The sequence below is a fragment of the Mytilus californianus genome, unplaced genomic scaffold (genome assembly GCF_021869535.1).
Source record: "Mytilus californianus isolate M0D057914Y unplaced genomic scaffold, xbMytCali1.0.p SCAF_9, whole genome shotgun sequence".
Taxonomy (NCBI): Eukaryota; Metazoa; Mollusca; class Bivalvia; order Mytilida; family Mytilidae; genus Mytilus; species Mytilus californianus.
In genome coordinates this window covers 95,634,110-95,661,387 of record NW_026262745.1, presented here as the reverse complement: position 1 = coordinate 95,661,387, position 27,278 = coordinate 95,634,110, and the positions used below count along the sequence as shown (strand labels likewise).

Sequence of the window (27,278 nt, the reverse complement as noted above, 5' to 3'; positions counted from 1 at the left end):
GCATGAGGAAAGAGATTTTAGTTTATGTACGATAACATATCTTAGGATTTATTTAGTATCCACGTCTGATTCACGCCGCCCCTAGAATAGTTAGTTGCAGAATTAGTTTGAAGCCCGGCGTTGATTGCTGATCACTTGATGTTGACAATTTAGAAAGAGTCTTCGTGGAGCACTTGGAAGACCCAGTAATATAACGTTGTTTATAAGGACAGTTATGTGATTTTGGTAATCAAAAACAGTGATGTAAGATCCCGTTGACAACTATGTTGATCTATGTTTTATTGAAAACAGAAAAGCCTGTTCATAAACTTGATTGGTTGCATGGTTGTTGCTATTTGACGTCCAGTGGACAATATTACATATATTTGCAGGACAAAAACAAATTACCACTACACAAATGATAGTTGTCCAAAAATTAGGTCGACCATGATTAATTAGATTAGCAAGACTATAAATGGGAAGAGAAGGTATTCTGAATAGGGACAGACTTTGATCGTGAAAGAGGACTCCTTTGGAACCCTCAAAGAGTTTTAACTTTTTGCATCAACACGTAGCACACAATGAAAAAATGAAATACGCACATGTCAAAAAAATTAACTAAAGCCGTATGAGTACGATTAGACCTACTGTGCTGTATGCCGCGATGAATTTTATCAAACTTTAACAATTTAAAGAGTCAAAATGTTTCATTTAGATCATTCCAACATTGAAATCTATACTCCTATTGTTCAAGGTAAGGTTGCACGTATTCAATTAATTTTTGCAGTGGTTGAAATATTCTTCAGCTAAATATAATTTAAACATGTTAAAGAAACAGATTTGATTCAAAACAGTGTTTGGTGACCATATTCATTCTAACATTTATTTTAGATGAAGATGGTTTTATCAAAATACATTGGTTTATGAAATGAAGATAATTACAATTGAAATAATACCTTTTCTGCTGCTAGTCTCATGAAATCTTCAGTTTCTGCATCTCCATATATGGTGGGTACAGTTAACACAAATGGCAAATCATCATTAACTAGTTCTTGACGTCCTAAACGTCTATTTATGTTGAACTTGTTAATTACTTTATCCTTTAAAGATCTGATTATAAGAATTAACACAATGATTGTGTCCTTGTGTTTACCCGTATAGTCTGTTATCTGTGTGGTTCTAGTAATCCCTGTAAAATAACTTAATTTTATAATAATTTCTTAACGGTAAAGTGATGTTTATCTGATAACATTTTAAATTCATTGTTACTTACATTAAAAAAGCCCATTGTACGTTATATGAATTTGTCAAACATGTACGATGTTTCAATTGATAAAAATAAAACACTACGGGAATATGTAAAGGCAAAAGGCAAAGTAACAGTGCTTTCATCAAAAAATCATAGACTGGAACCAAGATAAAAATTAAACAGATAAAAACAGAGAAAGACAGTCATATATTTATATTGAAATCAATATCGCGGCAATAAAACAATAAACAGGTTTAGTTTGTCAATAGATTTTGGAGCGCAATCATGATTTGATTGACCGTTATTTGATCTATAAATACTTTACTCGTCACTGATGACACCGAATTTAATCAATGACAGGGATTCCGCATATCTTTACAGTTGTTAGACATTTGACGAATGCCACAGATAGAGCAACATTTTGTCCACCCTTTGGGTAGACCTGTGTTTATAAATGGTGATCGTGTGATTTATATTTATCATATTTGTGGTATTGTGAGGACTGTTTTGCTTTTCGTCATTTTTTTTATACAAATCAGAGACTGTAGCTGCAATATAATTTCTTTGAAAAAGAAATGACCTGTATGATCATCATCCATACATAGATCTGCGAATTGCCTTTCAGCGTCAAAACCAAGGCTTAAAACTTCTTTTTTTGCGATCTAGTAAGATGGCAGTTGGGACCTTTTTTGCAGCCCGATCACCGGAACAAAGACTCTCAAAATATCTATAAGGGACTGCGTACTTTAGCTTATTTTGCAAAAATTTTGGAATTTTTGGGTCCTCAATGCTCTTCAACTTCGTACTTTATTTAATCTTTTTAACTTTTTTTATTCGAGCGTCACTGATGAGTCTTTTGTAGACGAAACGCGCGTCTGGCGCAAATACAAAATTTCAATCCTGGTATTTATGATGAGTTTATTTATTGTTCGATTAAGTCCTAGTCTAATGCCTTCTATCGCTGAAAAAAAACTTGAATGTATACCTAGTAGATATAAATGAAAGTTGAAGAAAAATTACTGTGAGTACACATGTGACGAACGTTGAGAAAAATTTGCTTAGCCTCCAGGTGCACCATTGATAACCCAAGGTTTTTTGGTGAGGTTCATGTTGATCAGTCTTTGTTTTCTATGTTGTGTTTTGTATGCTGTTGTTTGTTTTGTCGTTTAATGGCTATGGCGATGTCAGCATTTCTTCGACTAATGAGTTTAAAAACCACTTTGGTACCTACCGCCTCTGTTTTAGCAATATTTCTTTAAGAATCGTTGGTACTAGTTTCCCGAAAGATACGTAAATCACTAACTCGTCGTTTGTCTGATGAAGGTAAATCAAGTAAAGCGCTTCGGACGCATGAAATTTACAACGTGTTTTTTTTAATTTTTTTTGCACACACTGATGCATCTTAAGTCGTTAATTAAATCACCATGAATTAAAAAAAAAAAATCACCAACAAAATAATTGAAACAAAACTTGTGTCTCTTTAAATCTCTTTAACATTCTGACTAATAATCATGCAAACACTATTACTACCGAAATATATAAGTAACCTATAAAATATACAACATCTAACAGATTTTACAGTAACAATTTTAACAGAACACATTCCTTGTTGTCAGTGTAAACCAACAGTCAGTAACTACACGTTTCAATAAATTTCATTGATCAAACCGAAATGGAAATATTATTTCATTTTCCTTTGAGTGGCTTTAAACAAAGACTAAAGCTAAAGGACATAAATTGTCGTTTTAAAATATATTGTCTGTAATATAAATGACCTTTTAGCCATTTGTTTTAAATTATTTTTAAATGTGAAGTCATACAATTGTTTACACGCAAATCCATAATTCGAAACCAAAAAAAAAAAATTATATATTATGTATATGTATTAGATGTAAGCTTCTCATAGCTGAGGGGTGTTAGCCCCGATAATATGAATCGGTTACACCTGATTTACATAGAAGTAATAAATAAATATTTTATCTGTTCTCTTGTTCTAAATAGACCAATTAGTTTTGATAAAACAGGAAACGTGTCATTATCTCAAATGTTTCCAAATGCAGTAATACATTTTCAGAAAATGTTTTGTAATTATGGATTTAGAATGAAATCTTAATTGGGTCTATTTTTCTGTCATCAACAACTGCTTTTGTATGGCAATATCAATCACTGTACTATCTTGTCTTTTTCTGGTTTAATTGCAAAAATCTGAACTTTTTGCTGATAAATGATACAAAATCTATGTAAATGTATGTATAAATAAGGAGATGCGGTACCCAAAAACATAATATGTTCATCAGTGTTCATGTGACAATAACTGGGATCCAGCATCCAACATATATACTTTGAAAAATTACTTTTACTATAAAAACCACTCGTTGCTGACACAGTTTTGAATCATTATCATGTTTGTAATCAGTCGAAACATTGAAGCATGTTAAGTAAATTTAAAAAAAATCATTTTTACAACAGCAGTTATTTAAAATTGCACAATAAGTGTTTTCAGAGAGAAAAAAAACTCTTACTTTTTCGCATTTTCTTCAATAGAACTTCTATTAGACGAACATGTTCTCAATTGTTTGCTTTATAAACATTGATTTTTTTAAACGGTTTTAGAAATATCTTATTATATTTGTCAACTCTGATTTCACTTTGGAGGAAAAACGGCGTCTATATTTCTTTCTAACACTTTTATTAATTCATATCTTTAAAATTTTACACAATATTTTTAACCAATCCTTGTTTAATTTAGATTTTTAAACTGAAATATTTAAAAGTTGCATACACAGCACTTAAATCAATACTGCATCCAAAGCACAGTTGACTCAATTTGTTTTTTTCATGTATAATTGGAAAAGATGGGACGCATCACTTTTCCTGAAATAGGTTTTCAAACAGTTCCATGCATCCTGACACGAAAGTCCTTATAACGATTCTGTTCCAGTGGTATATTCCTAGCTTAGCCAGCTTTCAAGAATATAAGATTATATCATTTTGACGACGCTGAACATATTATTCTTTGTAAATTTACATTTAACATCAGGGTAATTGAATTTTAGTTATGTTAAAATATCATAAATTAATTAAGACGACAAACAACGAACGAATATTTAAAAAAAGGGTGTGTCGTCAGGGTAAGCGTTACGCTGCACCAACCATACGGATCCTTTACATTCCGGAAAAAAGGACATAACCGGTAAAATAACAGATCTGTGTATTTAATAAATAAGCATGCATCTATAAATGGACTTTATTTTCAAACCTGTTAACCAGAGCAGAACATTACTGAGAATAACATCAACACAAGCGGAAAGATAAAAGTAGACAGAACACCAAAAGTTAGTATTTACTTAAAATATATAGATATAAGAAGATGTGGTATAAGTGCCAATGTTTGTTTGAACAATTTTGGATCATACCTTTTTAGACGAAAAACAATAATCACTTATATCTACGTAATTCGAATTTTGGTGTATAATTGTCTCATTTACAATCATGCTCATTCTTCTTATTAATAAATAGAATGAAATGAAAGCAACACGTTATAAATTTCATGTTTTCGAAGTGCTTTTCCAGATTAACCTTCACCATTAACGATCAAAGCCGAATATTTGAAAGCCACGGATGTATAAGAACCGAAACAGTTGAAGAGCTGTACGACAACAAAAGACCTGAAAAAATAGCCAAATTCATCTAAGGTTAACTTTGCCTGAGGGAGTTGAAACCTGAGTTTCTTTATAACTTCAAAATTTATAAACGAAATGTTTGTTACTGAGCTGATGGTAACCTCGGGGACTGATAGTCCACCAGCAGAGAAAAATATAAAAACTACTAAACACAGTTATGTCTTTTTCATATTTGTTTATGTGAGCGACCGAATTATACTGAATGATATGCTGTCTTACGTTTTTTTGAACGCTTTATGCTATTGAAATTATCACTGCAGATTTGATGACTCGACATTGTATTTTCGTGAAAAAAACATAAACCTACTGATAATATCTGTAGTATACATATGTTTGTATCTAGTATCAGACCACGTTGTTTAAAGTTTATTTGTTTGTCTTAAATTTTTTCAATTCTTTGGGAAGATTTTGTAAAATCCCACATCTCCACAAGCAAATATCTTGACACCAAATTTCAATGAGAGGGCGTTTCTTTTTGTAAATTTCAAACGTACTTATCAAGCCCCATGTTTTTCGAAAGAACCGTAGGTGATACAAGCAGCTTTTATTCAATTTTTACTGTCATGGATTAATTCCATGTAACAAAGGCAATCTTTGGCCTGTTTCATATTTTTAATTTCTGATATTGTTCTGAATTTTGCACCTCAGTAATATTAATATTATCTTTCATGTTATGTCAATTGATGGGTGTCTTTGTTGGACTTCTTAGTAACTGCTCAACTAGGAATTAATAGGAATATTATTTTGAAATGTGTTCTGTTTAAATATTCAAATTTTAAATTATCAGTCAACATAGTAATGAGTGCAGTCGTATATTTAAAATGTCATATACAATGAATAGTTCAACCCTATCAAGTACTTGGAATAAGAAAACGATGAATGTAAATAGGAAGAAAGGTGCATAATGCAAAACACCTCCAAAAACTTATTACATTTTGTACTGATTAGATGAATGATTAACTTCTCGCTGATGAAATATGAAACCCAATTCATGTTATTGGATTTCGGTTACAATTATAATTATTGATCTTTATTCCTTCATTTAACCTATTATGACCTACGTTGAAATTAACATTAGAAGGAGAGTGACTGAGCAAACTATATAAAGTTATTTTAACTAAATTACAAGAAAAATGTATTGCAATACAATTACTTAACATTACTCATAGTCAAGATCACGTCATTCATTTAAAAGAAAAAACCCAACGCGTTTGGTTTAAATTAATGGTAATTAATCACCCAGTTCATTTATTAGATTTTAGTTAAGGTCAACTAAATGTATACGATATATTTGGTTTACAGTTTGATTTAGAAGAAACACCGACATAGCTAGATAATACAATTAATTATCTAATAACTACCACAATTTAATATTAATTAGTATTGTAATTTTCATTGTTATTAATAAATGTTATATGAGTATTACAAACCTAATCTTGAATTCCATCCTAAATCTATCCTATTTTGGGGAATTTTTAGAAATTCAAATGTGACGTCACTTTGTGCGTTGATCTCTTTGGCTAACTCGGCTGTGAATTTTTATGTGCTGGTTTCTGTTGTTTTATGTATCTGTTTTTATTCTGTAGTTAGTCACCACTCCGGCGTTATCATGTATATCTATTATATAGTCATTTTTATAAATTTAATGTTTGCAAAAGTATGAATTATTCTAAATAATAAGGATGTTCTTATCCCAGACAGAAAACCTTAGCCGTATTAGGCACAACATTTTAGAACTTTTGATCCTCAATGCTCTTCAACTTTGTACTTGTTTTGGCTTTTGATTTTTTTTTGATCTGAGCGTCACTGGTAAGTCTTGTGTGGACGAAACGCGTGTCTTGCGTATTAAATTTTAAACCTGGTACCTTTTGTTAGCTATTATTCGTATGTTTCTCTGTCCTATATGTTCTCCCATTTATTTGTATTGTAGTCCTGTCATGTAATGTTGTCATTTTAATGTTATATTTAGCATTGTCATAAAAGCGGGAGGTTTGGCTAGCCACAAAACCAGGTTCAATCCACCATTTTTTTCTAAAAATGTCCTGTACCAAGTCAGGAAAATGGCCATTGTTATATTATAGTTCGTTTCTGTGTGTGTTACATTCTAATGTTTCTGTTGTGTCGTAGTTCTCCTCTTATATTTGATGTGTTTCCCTCAGTTTTAGTTTGTAACCCGGATTTGTTTTTTTCTCAATCGATTTATGAATTTCGAACAGTGGTATACTACTGTTGCCTTATTTAAATAAATACCGTGGGTAAAATTCACATTTGTTTTGAGATTATTCTAACCTCAATGATTTAAATAAATAGTATGATTGACATCTTTTAAAGATTTTGTAAAAATGCAGAACTATGTCAAAAGATAACAGTTTGGGGATGGAGTTTCCTCCAGTAGCCCTGACTTGTGTACTTATAATTCAATAACATTTAAAAATACATATTCAAACAGTAATTTTCAACGAAATACAAACTAGTTTAAATTACCTATTCATCAACAATTAAACGTTTTTTAACCAAAATTATTACACTACCACGAATTATGTCACCTTCATACGATACAAATAGGAAGTGGTTTCACAATACAATAATAACAACTTACCGTAAATTTTTATACGGATCATTGTGCCTATTCATCAACGTACCCGTTTGCTTTGCATTGATCATTGAATATCTATATTAATCCAAGGAGCGTTTCTTTATTTGGTCTTGTTTATACCAACTGTTTCGAAGAAGAGCGTGTAAATACCTATATATAGCTAGTAGAAGATTAAAAACCACACGTAAGACTGTATAATATAACTCACTTATGTTTTCAATTTTGGTAAATAAGGCGTTAATTAGCAATTGATGTGAGAAAAAAAGTCACACGGTATAGCAATCTCATATGCAGCTTATTCCAATTTTCAAGGTGCTCTGATTTTTACTTCCTGACAAAGCTGTTTCGACAATATGCATGCTTTGCTATTATTACGTCCAATGACATTCTGTCAAGAATATAATATCAGCATGTCAAACTGCTTGAATGTTATAATATATTAATGAAAGTCAAATATTAAGCACGATTAGGATTTTTCTGCACAGATATAATATAAAAAGTTACGTTCGTCAAAGTTATGACAAAAAGAAAGAAAGAAATATGCGACATTGCTTCTTTTCGGCTTTTCGGCTGGGTTATACACAAGCTCACTATATATTTTCTGTATGACCTTAAACAATATGGTAAGTCACAATCTTACTGTGACCATGATACAATAGCATTTAAAATCATTTTTCTGTAAGCCTTGTTTATATTTTTACAAGTTATAACAATAATATAGCATTTGACACATATGTTTTTCCTAACGTCCTTATAACACAGTAAAGTAAAGAGAATTTTCTGAAATAATGAAATTATAATAAAAAAAACTCCATGAACGGAAAAATGAAGACATTAATGTAATAAATGATGTCAGTTGGGAGGCACTTACCACTCAACCAATTGTACTCTTGGGATGAACAGCTATTTAAACAGCGTAGTGCTAATCAAAATATATGCAATTCAGTTTACTTATTGTCACCATTGTGTATTTTCTATTGACGACGTCTAAATTTGTCATCCCATACTCTATTCGGTCAATTCATATGAATCCTGTATACTTAGATATTTATAGGTTAGAATTATTAAAATGAAATAATATTTGAAAGCATTTTTGTTGAAGTTATTTTCAAAACTTGTGTATTTATCGCAAATATTTCATAACATTTGACTTATTTGAATAATCTTAACATCCCCATTGAGTTAAATAGAAAACACGTCTGATTGACACCACTGTATTGTAGTTGTGTCACAACTAACTTACAATGTCACTTCTCAGTAACGGCACTACTTAGAATCCAATTATGTTTTAGGTTTATTCGGTCAAAATATACAATAATTGTATACACACACAATAATGGATATTGTTCAAGGTTTTATTAATGGAAATTTAAACCGATCAAAATACTCAACAAAATATGATTATAAAAACGTACTGTAAATTTCTATATGAGTCACTATTCCTATTCATATGCAATACAATGAATCACTATTTAAGCATATTGATGCTTATTGGACGTCATATTTTATATAAAAAAAAAAATAGCTTGTGCTACTTGTAAAATGCAATATATATTTGTTCCTGAAAGGTAAATTAAAATTCAAGAAGTTAAATCACAATAGAAAGACTTGTAATATCACAGTGAAGTTTACGTATTAACGGACGAGGAAGTACTGTATGGTTCTGATTAAAATGTGATTGTTTTCACTATTTTGATTAAAATTTTCTCAAAAACATTGATATATTTTGGTTTACTAGTATCCTAATTTGAAAAAGAAAGACATAGAAGTACTTTATTTTGAATAAATTATCTTATTATCATTATCAAATTTTCTCTTCCGCAACTTAACATAACATAACATAAGCAACACGACGGGTGCCACATGTGGAGCAGGATCTACATACCCTTCCGGAGCACCTGAGATCACCCACAGTTTTTGGTGGGGTTCGTGTTGCTTAGTCTTTAGTTTTCTATGTTGTGTCATCTGTACTATTATTTGTCTGTTTGTCTTTTTATTTTTGGCCATGGCGTTGTCAGTTTGTTTTCGATCTATGAGTTTGACTGTCCCTCTGGTATCTTTCGTCCCTCTTTTATATAATTTGGCAAGGTCAAATCTTTACTAAAAACATCCCTGGCTTTCAAATGTTGAGATTTGAGCGTTCCTGCTAAAGGTAAATCCAGGAAAGAGCTTTGAACGCATGAAATTTATGAAGTGTTATGTTAATCATGTACAGTGAATTAAAGGGGTGAAGTATTTAATTTTTATGATTTCTTTCTTTTCAGTCTTTAGTTTTTGAAAAGAATTTTGCTGAATGTTATTTGCATTGTTTCTTGTTATCTTTTACTTGTGTTTTTGACAGTTCTTTTCATGTCACCTTTTAATTTTGTCTGAAACAAATATGGACTATTGAATACAATTTCATTAAAACATTTTTAAATTATTCTAAATGTTCTTTGTTAAGCATTTTACAATGCACATCTTTATTTGTTTATTATCTGTACTTAATGATTAATGATGATTCTTTCACCGTGTTTCGTCATGGTTACGTACAAAATCAATAACCTTTTGACAATTTGAAGGGATCTTCATTTTGATAGTTTAAATATTTATGAGATTGTCTTTATATTTCCTGTTATCCTCATATTTAATCTCAATCGTTGGAATAAAAGGTAGAATGGAGAGTGTATATTACAATTTCACTTAAAACAATCTCGGTATTTAACTAAATACGTCTTTTGGACGACAATAATGCTACAAGTAAATCGATACTTAATAGAGACGTCCCTGGCTAGTTATACTTTACTCGTGTTTAATAAAAAATGTAATTAGTGAGTCATATTCTATTTGAGATTTGTCTAGTAAACGGGGGATAATCCATTTTAAACCATGATACATCGTCCAATTCTAAAACGATATACGGCCGAAACACTACGTTAAGAAATAATTGTGAATAAGTTTAATTCTTTATTAGACGTTTTTTTTTGTAATTTCTACCAAACTCATTGTGAACATAGGGTTCACTTTTAGCGAACGGTTTTATACTGCGGATGTTTACTTGATTGCAGAAACAGCTAATTAACTCGCAAACTTACTCAATTTATGTTCGCGATTATTTATAACTGTGAACAATTGTATATTTTTATGAGAGTCGGTTGAGAACAAAAGGGATGATTTCAGCCTCATAATTGTGAACTCTCCATTTCTATGTAGCAATATTTCAGCAGCGCCTTCATTTGGAGTATATATATCCCAATTGATACAATATTCCAGAGCTTGTATTTCCTATCATGATTTCCTTGATAGAGGTTTGCTGCTTACAAGGAAGCTATTAAATCGAAGAGGTTAAGTAGAAATCATCCCTTTGAAGATGTTACGGACGCCTTTACGAGTTGGTTGACCGTTATTGAATATTTGTTTCACAGGTGACGACAGATGCGTTCCTATTGTCGTGACCATAATCCCCTCTGACTTATAATTGTGTAAAAACTGAGTAACAATACTGCTATTTGTATGATGCTTCTAGGTTACTCCACTACTTGGAATTCATCTATAATGATATTTTGAATTATAATTGTTCAACATATACTATAATTTCGTATACACTCGATAATCAGTAATAAAAATGGAGGTTTAAACCATACCGAGCACTTGCTCACCCACATATATCATAAAAATGAGGAAAGACAGTGCTAAAGATCATATCATGATATTGAAACATTCTTTAAATTTGTTTATGCATTCCTGTACTGATTCATAAACAACAAAATGATGCACGATTTAGGCATGTCTTTATTAAACGTTGATAATAATACACAACGCTTATATATTTTTTGCTATTTGTAAAAGGCAATATGTATTTGTTCCTGACTTGTGATAGAAAATAATAGAGAGCTGAAATACAAACAAAAAACCCTTTTAATATCACAATGACTTGTCCTTTTCGTGAATATGTTGTAAAAAGCAAGAGGACGTATTGTATGATGCGGATTAAGTTTTGATGGTTTTCACTATTTGTTTTCAAATTCATATTGATTTTACCATGGAATGGTCCTTAATGCTAAATATTTTACCTCGAGCGATATTCTAACATGACAAAGACGGCAATTCATTGATTTCAAAGCGCTCCAGGTGAAGGCAGATATTTGCTGTTACGATAATTAAACCCAACATTCATATTATGTAATAGACGAAAACTGAATAATTGACATGCGTGAACGATTTACAATAACATAACAAGACAGGTTTGGACGTAGCTAAATTATTATCTTACTTTTTCTTAAACGAAAATGGACTTTCAACAAATTCTTAACATAGTTGGTTAATGGTTCCATGTTTTGACGACTTTCAGTTTCACATTCGTGCATTTTTCTGTAGAATGCTTATATTCGTAAGCCATCGTTCAACGACGTCGTTTACATCGATTGTTTTGGGATAATTCAATTACTAGTATAAAAAGCACACGTGGGAGTATGATTGGAACAATCGAAACAATTAGTGACGTTGCTGATCAGCTGACATACAATATATTAGTTTTGGGGTATGTACTCAAAGCGTTTGAGGAACATCATATTATAATGTTGTCATTTCGAGGTTTGTCGTGATGCCGTAATTTCGTCTGTCTCTCTTCGACTTATACATTTTGACACTCCTCTTTAATCTAACGATTAATTTTTGTCGAGTAAATCTGAAGTGAACCGAAGTCTCGGTATACATTTCATTATCACGTTTCCCAATATCATGAATATGGTACAAATTCTCTAAATGGATATCTTCTATAGAAAAATAGATTGACACCGTGAACACAACATTATTGGATTTTGTACTTGTTTTATAAACTGATACTAGTACTCTATGTTTTTGATAGTAGTGAATAATCATGAAATTTGAGTTTCCATTCTAAATAGGCCATTGCTTTTCATCATATTAAGACATATTCCCAAAGCTTTATTTATATACAATTATACATTATTTCGTTCCAGCAAATTTACAAAATATTTTCTGAATATTATTTTAAGTGTCCACCCAACTGACATATTTTGTTAACTGACGTCATCCTCTAATACCGAGATTAGATATTAATTATTGGTTTATTCTAGAGATGACACATACATGTGAGTGATTTAGCTCTTTTTAAAACCAGGTTTAATCCACCATTTTCTACATAAGGAAATGCCTTACCAAGTCAGGAATATGACAGTTGTTTTCTATTCGTTTGATGTATTTGAGCTTTTAATTTTGCGATTAGATAAGGGAATTTCCTTTTTGAATTTTTCTAGGAGTTCCGTATCTTTCTTATTTTACTTTTTATAGCAAAACTATTCAATCTTGTTGCCATACAATTTATTTTTCTTAAAGCATATATAAAAAAATAAGTATTTATTTATTGCACAGTACGATAAAGTGATAACAAGGTGCTTTATGATTCTATTAAAAATCCAACTTATACCCAGCAATATTTACAGAAGAAGAAACGCATGGCACATGTTTTTGTATTATATTTTGGTATCGTTTTAATTTGATTTCCGTCAATTCAGAAAACCCTTTTCACGCCCTTTTCGTTTTCCTCTGAAAAAAAAACAATTTAAATATTTCCTGTCTTTATAAAGGTAATAACTCGTACTATGTAATTTTAATAAATTGGCAGAAATGAGAGTTTGATGCAAAGAAATATTAATGGAAAGAAGTAAAAAAGTTAACTACAGTTTATTCTCATAACGTATTGTATTACTTTTTGTCATAGTGGGGCCGTTTGATAGATTACTATACGGTTTTACTTGTTGTTGACGGACAAACTGTTACTTACATATACTTACATCTACACAAATTGGTGTTTCCTGAATAATTGTGTCATAGGAAATCATTCCTCCATTTGTAATTTGTATAGTGATAGAATAGAGAATGGAAACAGGGAATGTGTCAAAAAGATAACAACCCGACAAAAGAGTAGAACACAGCACAAGGCCACTAATTGGGTCTGCAACGCCTTGCTATGAATCTTTTTGGTGTGGATAATGACTCATCATGCGATTTCATGACCATCTTTGAATTAGGCATAGTTATCTGATAATTTAATTATGAGAAAAATTAATAATTTTCTGGTCTTGCATCATTGTTATACTCTATTTTCATGTAAAACTAATTACGTACATTTCAGAGACAATTTCAGATAAAATCCAAACTGGTATGTTTTCTATTTTCAAAGGAGTAGGCCCAGTAAGACCCCTTTTTGGCCCCAAAATATAGCAGTTTTACAAAATTGTTAAAATGTAAACTTTTAGCTATTTATTTGAAAGTAGAATAATTCTGTTACATAAATATGGGCTGTTTTTGACAATACAATGCACATGTATCGGGTACTAGCATCATTAAGTCATGCTAAATTACTGAAATATTCACAATTTTATCATCTGAGTTAATTTTTAGACGGTTTCCGTCTTAAATGGAAGTGGCCGCATGTGTGTTCATTCTTAATATTTAAATATAAGTTGTATTTGATGATAATACATAACATACATAAAGGTTGAGACTGAACACGGATGCGGCCACTTTCATTTTTGACAAAAAACATCTGAAAAGTGACATATTATGGCATATTTGATAGATTTTTCAAATTTAAGCTTACATTTGAGCGTCTTTAGTGACTTAATCAGTTCAAATTTTTCACATAAACTAATTGAATCGACTAAAGTAGACACTTAAGTGTTTAAAAAGTGTCCAAAATCTTTCATCAGATGAACCTGAAGTTTGAGGCCAAAATCGGCCCTTTCCGGACCTTCTCCTTTGGTTTTGTTATAACTCAAATTAGGTAGAACCTAATTGTAGTAGTTAACACAGTGTTACGAAACAATCTTTAACCGTATAAACAGCAAAACTTAATGCAGGTTTATAAGTAGAGCTACCTCCCATTCACCAATAAAAATGCCAGAAACGGATATTTACCATTATGTATTTTATCATATTTTTCATTTTCAATATCAACTTAAAAATAAAGTTTGAGTTATTTATCAACATGTTTTTATTTATGAATGAATACACTGCTCTTATCAGGGCACCATGCATGGAATGTCTATACCTATGTTTACTGATAAGTTTAGAGCAGAATTTCAAGCCAGCTCATATTGAAACGGATCATTTTTGTTTACACTGTTTTGCGTCGTTTTTCAGTGAACTACAATTATTTCATAATTTCTCTTCTTCATTTACAAAGGAAATAAAAACAAAAAAACAAGGAATAAATTGCCAATAAATAAAAACCAAAATGCTTTTATCGAGAGCACCGAAAATATAGCAAATAAAAACGATTATATTGTTGTAGAAGGGCTTCCGATTGTTTAATAGACATTTTAGAAAAGTCGTCTACACGCACTCTTATACTGACACCGGTACGTACACGGACTCAAAAATAGAGGGACCGTATACAAATTTCGAAATATACTACATTTTTGAATAACCTCCTAAACGTGGTATGCAATACATATGAATACTCGCATTAGTTTTTGGTTTTTTTATTGATGGATTTGTGATATTCCATCTATTTGTCTTTCTAATTGTCGAATCATACTTTCGATTACCATGTTTTAGCCAAGGTTTTACCACCGCATCCATGTTTGAAGCCTGATTTGCTGATAGGGACGGTTTATGGGGGAAGGGTAACATTAATCTCTGGTGGCGGAGATGGATCGGCAGAAACGTCGTTTGCTGCGTCGTCATCTTCACTTTCGTCATTGGAAAGATTAGCGACGACTTTTCTTTTTTCTCATATGTTTTTGGAATTGTTGTTAGCCATTTAGGTGATATATGTTTATACAATCTGGACACCAGAACGACTCCCAACAATTAATGACTAATAGGTCAATTTTCGGCTTATCCGATGACTTCTTTTTTTAGCAGACAAAATTTATCCCAATCGGTAGCCTATATAATATAATTACTTCATATACACGGCACCAAATTGCTCGTCAACCTGTCATATAAAGGGAAACTGCAGGACATTCAATAAACATACAATTAGCAAATTGGAGTGCTGTAAAGAATTTTGGACACTCTGGAGTCACCAATAAACAAATTATCTGCCATTACTGATTCATATGCAGGCTTTGTTTATCGTCTACGTCAGTAGCTAAATAAAGTATCAACTCATATATAAATCTATACGTTATCATTTACATTTTCTTTTTTCTGCATAAAGTTCTAATAATTTACACAAAGTCCACCTTTTTTTTACAAAATGGAATTTGAAAATCGGTCAATTGTCACCTACTCAGCTGAGCGAATCAAGTAACAAATCATTGAAAATACTTTTTATACAATATCTAATATGTATATTGATAGAGAACGAAATAGACAACAATTATAATTTCAAATTTTCATTTCTCGATCACAGCTTGTTTTATGTTTACAATGTCTAAGTGTCTTAACTGATGAATGACAGTTTAAAGATCCAACAATGGCAATCGGACATTTTTGTTTGTTTTGCTTAACTGCATTTTTAGTTTAAGTTAATGCAGTTTCGTTTGTTTGCACACCCAATTCTGTTTTTAACTGGACTTTTGAAAAGAAGTGAATATCGTTTTACTCAGTTTTTACATTTCACATATTTTCCGTTGAAAATTTTAAAATTATGAGAACTGTAGTTCCAACTTATTCAGGCAAAGTTGACATTAACCATGTTTATTGTTTATTGCTATTCCTTTAGTTTACTCTTGGTTATATAATTCCATGAGAAGCTTTCTTCAGGTCAATAATTTAAATGTATTTTCTAGATAGAAATAATTAATAAGTTACATATAAATATATTAGAGCTGGACTTAATTTGAAATATTTCTTGAATTCTTTTACAATATTTAATAAACTTTGCCTGTTTGTCTATCAGTTGATGATTAATAAACTTTGGATCTTCATTTCACTATAGATTATATATAAATTTTAAGTTACATTCGTTTGATGTGTTTGAGCTTTTGATTTTGCCATTTGATAAGGCACTTTCCATTTTGAATTTTCCTTGAATTTGGTATTTTTTTTATTTTACTTCTTATTACAATTTATACAGTTTCAATGAAGATGGGATAACTTTAACAACTCATAACCAGTCGTGCAATCACAATTCAGTAAAATTTATACGATAGGGAATAGGAAACATACGATAAGATTAACAAATCAGACAATTTTTCTGGTTTTTGTAAATCTTACACACACACACACACACACACACACACACACACACATCGTATCTTTTAACTAATTCATGGCAGTGACTGTCATACTGATGTAGTGCCGATTTACTTTGGTCTTCCATTTCACATAACTGGAGATTTCGTGTCAGGAGCGAACCCTTCTAAGGAGGTCCACAAACTGTAAGCATGTTACTGCCGAGGAATATGAAGTTGTCGAGGGTAAAACTTGAATCGGCATGTTTGTCATAGATCCTCGATTGGAGTCGTCAATCAGCGTAATTTTGAAAAAGGATATTGAGAAATTGAAATGTGTTGTTTTAACATTGACGTAATCAGGTATTGAATGCTCAAAGGTTTTCGAACAGAGGATAACAAAGCATTAAAAACCTCCACTATCAATTTCATCATTGCTTCTTAAAGCAATAGTTGTTGCTTATTCATTAATACAGAATTTTCCTTTTCTCTTTGAAAGCGTGTACTCAAAATGGGTTATTTGTTGATTGGTGAATTTTAACTGTAACCCTTATATCGAAACAATGAAGTGGTCACGCTGGATAAAGTATTAATAGAGAAATTAATTGATTCCTGGATAACTAACATTAAACCTGTAATCATCCATTCTTTATTGTAGTATTTGCCTTGTTTCACCGACAAAGCTTAGTTCATAAAGAGTACATTCAATACCGTACACAGTATTGGATACAAAACAATTAATGCCCAATCAGGCATATGCGATCTACTGTTGGAATGTTATCCTTTTTTCCGGTAAATTTAACATGTTTAATAACAAAAAGAAATGATTTTTTTGTTGGAATGCATTATTTTTGTTCTATTAGTTAAAAAAAAGGCAACAAGGAGAATCATTGAACTCGTCTAAAGATTAACTAATATAAATGTTTAAATGACTTGGTTATTGTAGAAGTCGTATATAATTTCATGTATGAAAGGTTTGAATGGAATCAAAACAATTCAGAAAAAAATTATCTGATCTTTCTCAATTCTTATAATCATCATTATCGTCTTAGTTGTTTGCATGAAGTGTGTGTTTGTTGATTTGCATATTAGGACTTTTTTTTCTATATGCACATATTTATTGTTCGACGGACTACAACTTCATACATGTATATTATATTAAGTTTTGTGTGTTTTTTTTATGATAATAAAACAAAGAAACATTATTTTCTGTTAATAACTGTTTTATTTTCTTTTCAATTGCAATTTTGTCAAAATCTCTTCCACAATCCCCAATAATTCTGAGAAAATACTATTTTAACTTTACATTTTTGTTCATATCTTGTGTTACAAGAAATAAAATTGTTCAAGTCTTGTTAAAACCCATATGAAAACGATACATATAAAAACTAGGGACTCTAAAAAGACGTTGCCGCTCACCTAAATATATGTGCATTGTCAACAATAATCTCCAACATTATCGACTAGAACATTAGTAATGAAAAAGTATATTTTTTGTTGACAAACTTATGTCGTTTACAGTTTCTTTCATCTATAGTTTTTGGCCATAAGGGAAAAAAAGGGAAAAATAATTCATCATTCAAGTCAATAATTCATATAAGGACTAGATTAACTTATTTGCAGAAACTATCTAGCTTATTGTTTTTACTGTTTTATTTTTCTCTTTAACTATATAAATAATCAAATGTGGTATGAGTGCCAATGAGACAACTCTCCATCCAAGTCACAATGTATAAAAAGTAAACAATTATAGGTACGGCCTTCAACAAAGAGCTTTATAGTATAGTTTTTGTTGAAAGCTCAAACAAAAGGTAAAAATCCTCATTTAAGGGTAAAAACTCCTACAAGTAGTTATCGAAGATTTGGCCATGTTGACTTTTTTTTGTCTTGCTAATCTTTTTGCTATATTTTTTTTTATATCAATTATAGTTTTCAATGTAGTAATCAAACTTGAAAACATGGCCATACCAGGACAAAAACTTCTTAAAGGAGTCAAATGACGAATTCGGCAGTATTGACTCGTTAGTCGATCTTCCCGTGCTGATTATTTGTACAGTATAGAGTTTATTTCAAACTATTATAACAGGCTCAATTGCAAAAAAGTTTAACAATGACTATGGCAATAATAGTTTACTGATGTTCACATCTCGTATCTCGATAAGAGTAGCCAAATAAATGTAAAAAAAAAAAAAAAATAGTGAATGGCATGTACTCGCAGAGGATGTGGTACTACTGAGAAATGGAAGTTAACTAGCTGAAAGTTGAAATAATCGCGTTTGATACATGTTCTAGCTTGAAGTCGAGAAAAAGAGTAAGATACTTCTACTTTTTGTAATATCCTTAATCATAAGTTTACTGGGAAATGTGAGATGTAAACACTATTTGAAATGTTTGTTATTGAGAGACAGGATAGTATCCCTGTCTGAAAGTTAAATTAAAAAACTTTTCAAGATGTTTTTTCTTTTGACCCTTTTGACCAGGTGAGCTAATAGGAAGATGTGGTATCATTGCCAATATGACAACTGTCAACTAGAGTAGAAAATACGTGATGTAAGCAACCATAGCTGTTTTGTTCCAATTTCTAACTTCGTATTACGAAAGAAAGCACAACAGCAAATATTTAATATTTGTGTACAATACTCGTTAAACTTATTTAAAACAACCATCTGATCATCTGATTTATAAAATTCGACAAACGATCTGGTTTTGAAATGAAAAACTTGTTGTAGAGATCACAAACGTAGTTGTTAAATAATTTTAAAGGTAACATATACAAATAACTACAAATGGTGTACGTGTTTGTCAAAATGTTATATAAGTCGCATACATTTATATTTGTTTTACTTCAGAAAAGCAGTGACTGGAACTACAAGGTAGGTTTTAACTGTGCTTTGATTAATAATATCCTTTCATAGTTTTGTTAAAGAAATGAACACCATGAGGAACATTAATCTTCAATAAACCTTGTTATTTTAGTATTATTTTTAATATGAGGCGTCTAGTTGCATACATTACATGCATAATAAAGATGATAACACGAAAGTCATATACTCTATTTTTACTAGAGATATGCTTTAGTTAAACGTTTTCCAATAAATTTAAACATGTTTCTCTAATTCTTCGTCAATTTATCCCTTTCTGCACCCATTGTATAAAAAAATTTAATCAACGTGTGGTTCGCTTGATCTCAGTTCTTCATTGGTTAAAATCCGATTATGACGTCGAATTTACTTGCTTTCCTCTGAATTTCCTATTGTGACGGCATGAAAAAAGGCGACCATGCCTGATGACGTCACATAGAAAGAACACATGTTTTTTCAGATCATTCGAAAAAACGGAATAAGTTTGCCTGCATATTGTTTGAAAATCATTAGAGAAACAGATTTCACCACCAAATCTCGTGTAATACGATATTTATCCACTCTCGACAGTTAAATTTTAAATATTTAAAACGCTCGGCGTATCACACTCGTATCACACTCGATGCAGTGGTAGAATCTATATTTAACAAGGTGATGGTCCGCAAAAATATATATATTATGTTTTATGATTGGCAATGAGCACTAAGATGTAAACAACTGAAGGTCACCACAAACCCTCAACAATGAGTAAAACACATGTCACCTTCACGGACGAATTTGTTCCTTATGGGTTAGATATTGTCTTAGCGTTCACTTCTACATACATCTTGATTGCAAAGTAAAAGGAAACACATAGCTTCAAGTCTAAGATTTGATTCGGTATGTGATTATATAATTTCCCCAATCGTAATCATACTTGATATTTACGCTATTGAAGAAAACAAATATCATTTCGAGGAACGTTATACATATAGACACATAATTGATTTTCACCCAATCCTTTTCTAAGGTTAGTACGTTGTTCCAAAAATAGTCAGGGAAGATCTTTTAACTGTGCTTTGATTAACTGCAATATCCATTAAATGAGGGTTCCTACAGATTTGAAAACATAAACAAGTTATATAACAGGAACTTCAAGGTAAACGTAGTTTTCACTGCATTTGATGCGCATTTCTTTATAATCCTCATGTCGAATATCCGAATGAGGTGTAGATGGTTAGATTATCTAGTGATTATAATGTTTAAATTTTCGGTCGATGAAATAGGCCACTAGTATTTAAAACAGCTAATATTTTGATTGATATAACGTAAATTGATAACTTGGTGTTTGGGCATGCACATTCTATCAACCAAATAGGTATTTACATATATGTGTAGTTTTAATTGACAATTAAAAAGATATTCCGATTGCAGGAATTCAGACAGCTAATCATGAGTGAACCAACCGTTATTGTGACACAGGTAAATAAATCTGTCATTACAAAGTAAGATAAATAGAAAAAATATAACCAACCAAAGTAATAGATGAAACATCAAACAAGAAAAATAACAAGAGGATACTGTATTGCCTTTTTTTGCATTGAGGTAAAGTGCCAAAAGTACATGAAGTATATGAAAAATTTTGTCGTTTATTATTTAAGCGGAATCATAATTTCGAAATAATTGTGTTTGCGAACGCTGAACTTTAGGAAAATAAAAAGTAAGCCAAGCAAATATTTTCTTTATTCATAAAGTTTTAAAGGAATATTGAAAAGGTATGATTTACATGAGTCAGTAATACTTATAAATTGTCAATTATTTTATTGCTTACTCATAAAAGAGAGAGGCGAAAGATGTGTCATGCAGAATATAGGTAAGACATCTGATTTGGTTATTGATCCTCTCTGTTGTTATGTATACATATGATTAATATGATTACTATTCTATAAGTCATTGGTGTACAACACGCTTAAGAAGTGCAAATGGTTTCGGTTAATAAAATCGTATACAGGATGCAAGACAATTATATTTGATAAACACTTATATTTGAGATTTGACATGATTTATAACATAACTTTAATTATCTTTTGGTAAATGCAGAAATTATTAAAAAAGGTTCTAATCCTCTGAGTCAAAGATGACCTTAGATAAAGTTGGCTATTACATTCAGGTCCCTTTTGGTCATATAGCTTTTTACATTTACAGGTACTTAAACAGTCGTAGCTTTCAAATTTTGGGTTTCACAATTTCCGATGAATCGACGAAGGTTTATCAAGAAAATCGCTTCGGACGCAGCACAGATAATAAGTGTTATTTTCATTGATCCTTAAAGTTAAAAAAAAAACAACTCAATTATAACAACCGACACCTTCCCGAAGTGCTATAGCCTAACTTTTCAGACTGTAACAAGAAATGCACAATGGGTTCTGTACTTTTATTTCAGACGACTAACATCATAGGAAATGTAAAAAAAAACTCTATACCGCTGTTCGAAACTCATAAATCAATAGATAACAATGTCTTTAAAAACCAACAATCTATAAAAAGTAAAACAACAAAAATACCGAACTCCAAGAAAAATTCAAAACAGAAAGTCCCTCAACAATTGGTAAAATCAAAAGCTCAAACACATCAAACGAATGGAAAACAACTGTCATATTCCATAAAATATTGTCAAGAATTCAAGATCATGTATTCTTATGTATTTCACAATTTTCATACACATGTTTCTAGTAACTAATATATAATTCATAGATGATTCCTTTGTAATAGTGTCTCTAAAAAAACACATTATGATTTGATCAATTGACGATAAACATTGACAACTTTTCATTGTATGGTCTGACGTACAAACTTTAATACAGTTACATATCGATAAAGACATTGATGTTAATCACAAAACTAAATAAAAAGCGTTAGAAGGCCAAATATAATGGAAAACAAGAAATTGCATTCAAATTATAATGGTGACGTTGTCTATTGAACTTGTATATACCGACACGATTCATATGCGATTTTTGATCCTTTGAATACACTCATTCTTTAAAATTCAATCTAACACTTTCGTAAGATCTTAATATTTTGTCTTTATCGGTACTTATAATGAGTTTTATTTAGTTATTTATTATTCACATATATACACATTATTCACCATCCAGCTAAAACACTTATACGCGCGTTTCGTCTTCAAAGGACTCTTTGTTGAAGTTATAATAAAAATGCTTAAAAGGACAAATTAAGTAACGAGTGTAAACTAAAACTGATTTTGACACCAGCATATAAATGAATAGACGAAAAAGATTCTTTCTGATCATAACACGAGTAGAATTGAGACAGATAATACAGAATTCCGTGCGAATGTCACGCGTTTTAAGAATAGTCTTAGTCAGGTATTCTCATTTTTTTTTTGTATAAAAAGCAAAATTGCTAAACAATTATGTTAGAGTTACACTAAAAATGTATTATTTCACTCATTTTACTTCACGCAGTCTTGTGTCTAGGTTGTGGGTTTTCTCGGTGACCATTAATAAATGTTATTTAAACAAAATTAAAAATTACTTCTACACTCACAGTAAGTATATTTAATCATGCCAATACCGAATCCTTGACCACCATGTGAATGACACTATCCCCGTAGAATAATTCATCAGAGGCGGAATCGACATTCTAAACTCTTAAGTCGGGACAATCTGACAAAATCAAGAACAAAAAGAAAAACGACGAAAGATAAGCAAGTTTATAGAAAACGAAAGACGAACCAAACCAAAAACTTGGGGTTATTTTAAATACTCTTGATCGGTTAGTAGATCCTGCTTTATTTGTGGCACCTGTTGTGTTGTTCATAGTAAATGCTAATGCGGTGATGAGCTCCTTCGGTGGTGTCAACAATCGACGAAAAGAGGATGGGAGAATGATTATAATAATTGGAAGATAATTTGACACAGATTAAAAACAAAATTTTGCTCTTGATGTATATATATTTAATCGATATTATGCATCAAATTAACTACATTGATTAATTCTAGAGGTTACTATCATATTTATTTAAATAAATGAAATATATATATATAAATAGATTGAATGCTGATTGTTGCTGTTTTTAGACATTATATATATATATATATAAATATAGATTGCCTAACAATGTAATTTTAACACACTATTTAGTATGTAAATATAAGAATGTTTAAAATATTTACAAAATGATGAAAATAAACGCAATATTTCGCTAGACTAACTAGCTTTATCAAGCGTGCATCTATCCAGGTGAAATCGGATGTAGATGATAAGAAACTTTTGCAGCTCAATGTATATGTTGCACTTGAATTTAGCTGCCTTGAAAATAGTACATAATTTGGATGAAGTTCAAGATTTTTACAAAATTGGTAGTTGAAGTTAGCAACGTCCATTGGCCAATATTACAGGATAAAAAGGACGACGCTGTGTACTAAATTATTCTTCATCTTTCCTGTATCTTTTCTCATCTTTTTCGTTAAGACCATCAGGTTCTAAAGTGTGGAGTTGGTGGATCCAAAAATTTTCTCTTCTCCTTCTTGCCGTGGTGTCCCACTCAGTGTTGACTTCTATGATTTGGAAAGTAACATTATCAAAAGAATGTTTCGTTGAACGAAGATGTCTTGTGAGGGGACAGTTTTTGTTAGTTTTGTACCATGAACGATGGTTATTGAGCCGAATATTAAATTTGTCCATTGTTTCTCCCACATACTGAATGCCACAAGTGTCACATGTTAATATATAAATTGAGTTCTCCGTTTTACAGTTGGAATTTGAGTAGATGGTATAATTTTGTTTAGTAACGCAGCTGATGAAAGAACTGCTTGTATTGGCAGCTTTACAACACAAGCAGTTCCTTCGACCACATTGTTTGTAGCAACCGGGAGATGGAGTAGGCTGCTTTGCTAATACAGATGTCACTAATTTGTCACGGATGTTTTTAGGTCTTCTGAAGGCCATGACTGGTGGTGAGGGAAATACTTTTTCAAAGCTTTTTTGTAAAGCTGCCAATACAAGCAGTTCTTTCATCAGCTTTTTTTATTGAAGATTAATGTTCCTAATGGTGTTCATTTCTTTAACAATTATCAAAGGATATTATTAATCAAAGCACAGTTAAAACCTACCTTGTAGTTCCAGTCACTGCTTTTCTGAAGTAAAACAAATATAAATGTATGCGACTTATATAACATTTTGACAAACACGTACACCATTTGTAGTTATTTGTATATGTTACCTTTAAAATTATTTAACAACTACGTTTGTGATCTCTACAACAAGTTTTTCATTTCAAAACCAGATCGTTTGTCGAATTTTATAAATCAGATGATCAGATGGTTGTTTTAAATAAGTTTAATGAGTATTGTACACAAATATTAAATATTTGCTGTTGTGCTTTCTTTCGTAATACGAAGTTAGAAATTGGAACAAAACAGCTATGGTTGCTTACATCACGTCTTTTCTACTCTAGTTGACAGTTGTCATATTGGCAATGATACCACATCTTCCTATTAGCTCACCTGGCCAAAAGGGTCAAAAGAAAAAACATCTTGAAAAGTTTTTTAATTTAACTTTCAGATAGGGATACTATCCTGTCTCTCAATAACAAACATTTCAAATAGTGTTTACATCTCACATTTCCCAGTGAACTTATGATTAAGGATACTACAAAAAGTAGAAGTATCTTACTCTTTTTCTCGACTTCAAGCTAGAACATGTATCAAACGCGATTATTTCAACTTTCAGCTAGTTAACTTCCATTTCTCAGTAGTACCACATCCTCTGCGAGTACATGCCATTCACTATTTTTTTTTTTTTTTTTTACATTTATTTGGCTACTCTTATCGAGATACGAGATTTGAACATCAGTAAACTATTATTGCCATAATCATTGTTAAACTTTTTTGCAATTGAGCCTGTTATAATAGTTTGAGATATACTTTATACAGTACAAATAATCAGCACGGGAAGATCGACTAACGAGTCAATACTGCCGAATTCATCATTTGACTCCTTTAAGAAGTTTAGTCCTGGTATGGCCATGTTTTAAAGTTTGATTATTACATTGAAAACTATAATTGATATAAAAAAAAATATAAATAGCAAAAAGATTAGCAAGACAAAAAAAGTCAACATGGCCAAATTGTCGATAACTACTTGTAGGAGTTTTTACCCTTAAATGAGAATTTTTACCTTTTGTTTGAGCTTTCAACAAAAACTATACTATAAAGCTCTTTGTTGAAGGCCGTACCTATAATTGTTTACTTTTTATACATTGTGACTTGGATGGAGAGTTGTCTCATTGGCACTCATACCACATCTGATTATTTATATAGTTAAAGAGAAAAATAAAACAGTAAAAACAATAAGCTAGATAGTTTCTGCAAATAAGTTAATCTAGTCCTTATATGAATTATTGACCTGAATGATGAATTAATTTTCCCTTTTTTTCCCTTATGGCCAAAAACTATAGATGAGAGAAACTGTAAACGACATAAGTTTGTCAACAAAAAATATACTTTTTCATTACTAATGTTCTAGTCGATAATGTTGGAGATTATTGTTGACAATGCACATATATTTAGGTGAGCGGCAACGTCTTTTTAGAGTCCCTAGTTTTTATATGTATCGTTTTCATATGGGTTTTAACAAGACTTGAACAATTTGATTTCTTGTAACACAAGATATGAACAAAAATGTAAAGTTAAAATAGTATTTTCTCAGAATTATTGGGGATTGTGGAAGAGATTTTGACAAAATTACAATTGAAAAGAAAATAAAACAGTTATTAACAGAAAATAATGTTTCTTTGTTTTATTATCATAAAAAAAAAAACACAAAACTTAATATAATATACATGTATGAAGTTGTAGTCCGTCGAACAATAAATATGTGCATATAGAAAAAAAAAACGTCCTAATATGCTTCAACTACCAATTTTGTAAAAATCTTGAACTTCATCCAAATTATGTATTATTTTCAAGTGCAACATATACATTGAGCTGCAAAAGTTTCTTATCATCTACATCCGATTTCACCTGGATAGATGCACGCTTGATAAAGCTAGTTAGTCTAGCGAAATATTGCGTTTATTTTCATCATTTTGTAAATATTTTAAACATTCTTATATTTACATACTAAATAGTGTGTTAAAATTACATTGTTAGGCAATCTATAATTTTATTTGTGTAATTGAATTAATCTCTGTACTGATTAATCCACACTCCCATATATTTGTATGTCATGTGCTGCTATTTATAGGCACTTATATATATAAATATATATATATATATGAGACTAGAGTTTGAAATGACTTGTTTTATATCTAAGTAATTCAGAGGCAACAGTTTTATAACAATGTTCAAAACAAATTTATCAATACTCAATATATAAACCAAGATAAGTAAATTGGGTAAATCGTACAAACTGAAAATGGAACGAGATTGGACTCGTCGACATGGTAATCGCGCTTTGCTATGTATGCATCACTCGTCAGCAATGAGTCACTTTCTGAAGGTGCTCTATGGATATTTTATTTGACCTGTATTTGACAACGACTCCACTAGTTTACACGAAATATTTTATTGGGTTTTCAGTGTCTGTAATGTTATGAGATTGTAATTATTATGATTATTTATCTTGGCCTAATTTGTTTTGTTCTGCCTTATAAGATGTTTACATAATTGGGTAGTGATCTATTTGTAAGTGTTTACAAAATAATGTTATTGTGCAGTTAAGAAATCACTTGAACAATCGTAGATACTGGTGGAATGATTAGAACTTTCTATTTGA

The 27,278-nt window shown here is 30.9% G+C and overlaps 1 long non-coding RNA gene across 1 annotated transcript in view; it reads left to right on the top strand.

Moving 5' to 3' along the window:
• Nucleotides 1-4,522: 4,522 nt before the first annotated feature.
• The window catches only part of LOC127714181 (uncharacterized), a 30,691-nt gene continuing 7,935 nt past the window's right edge, over nucleotides 4,523-27,278 (top strand). The window contains exons 1-3 of the long non-coding RNA XR_007987593.1: nucleotides 4,523-4,563; nucleotides 19,485-19,508; nucleotides 20,910-20,957. This is a non-coding gene — a long non-coding RNA (uncharacterized LOC127714181). The remainder of the gene's footprint in view (nucleotides 4,564-19,484; nucleotides 19,509-20,909; nucleotides 20,958-27,278) is intronic.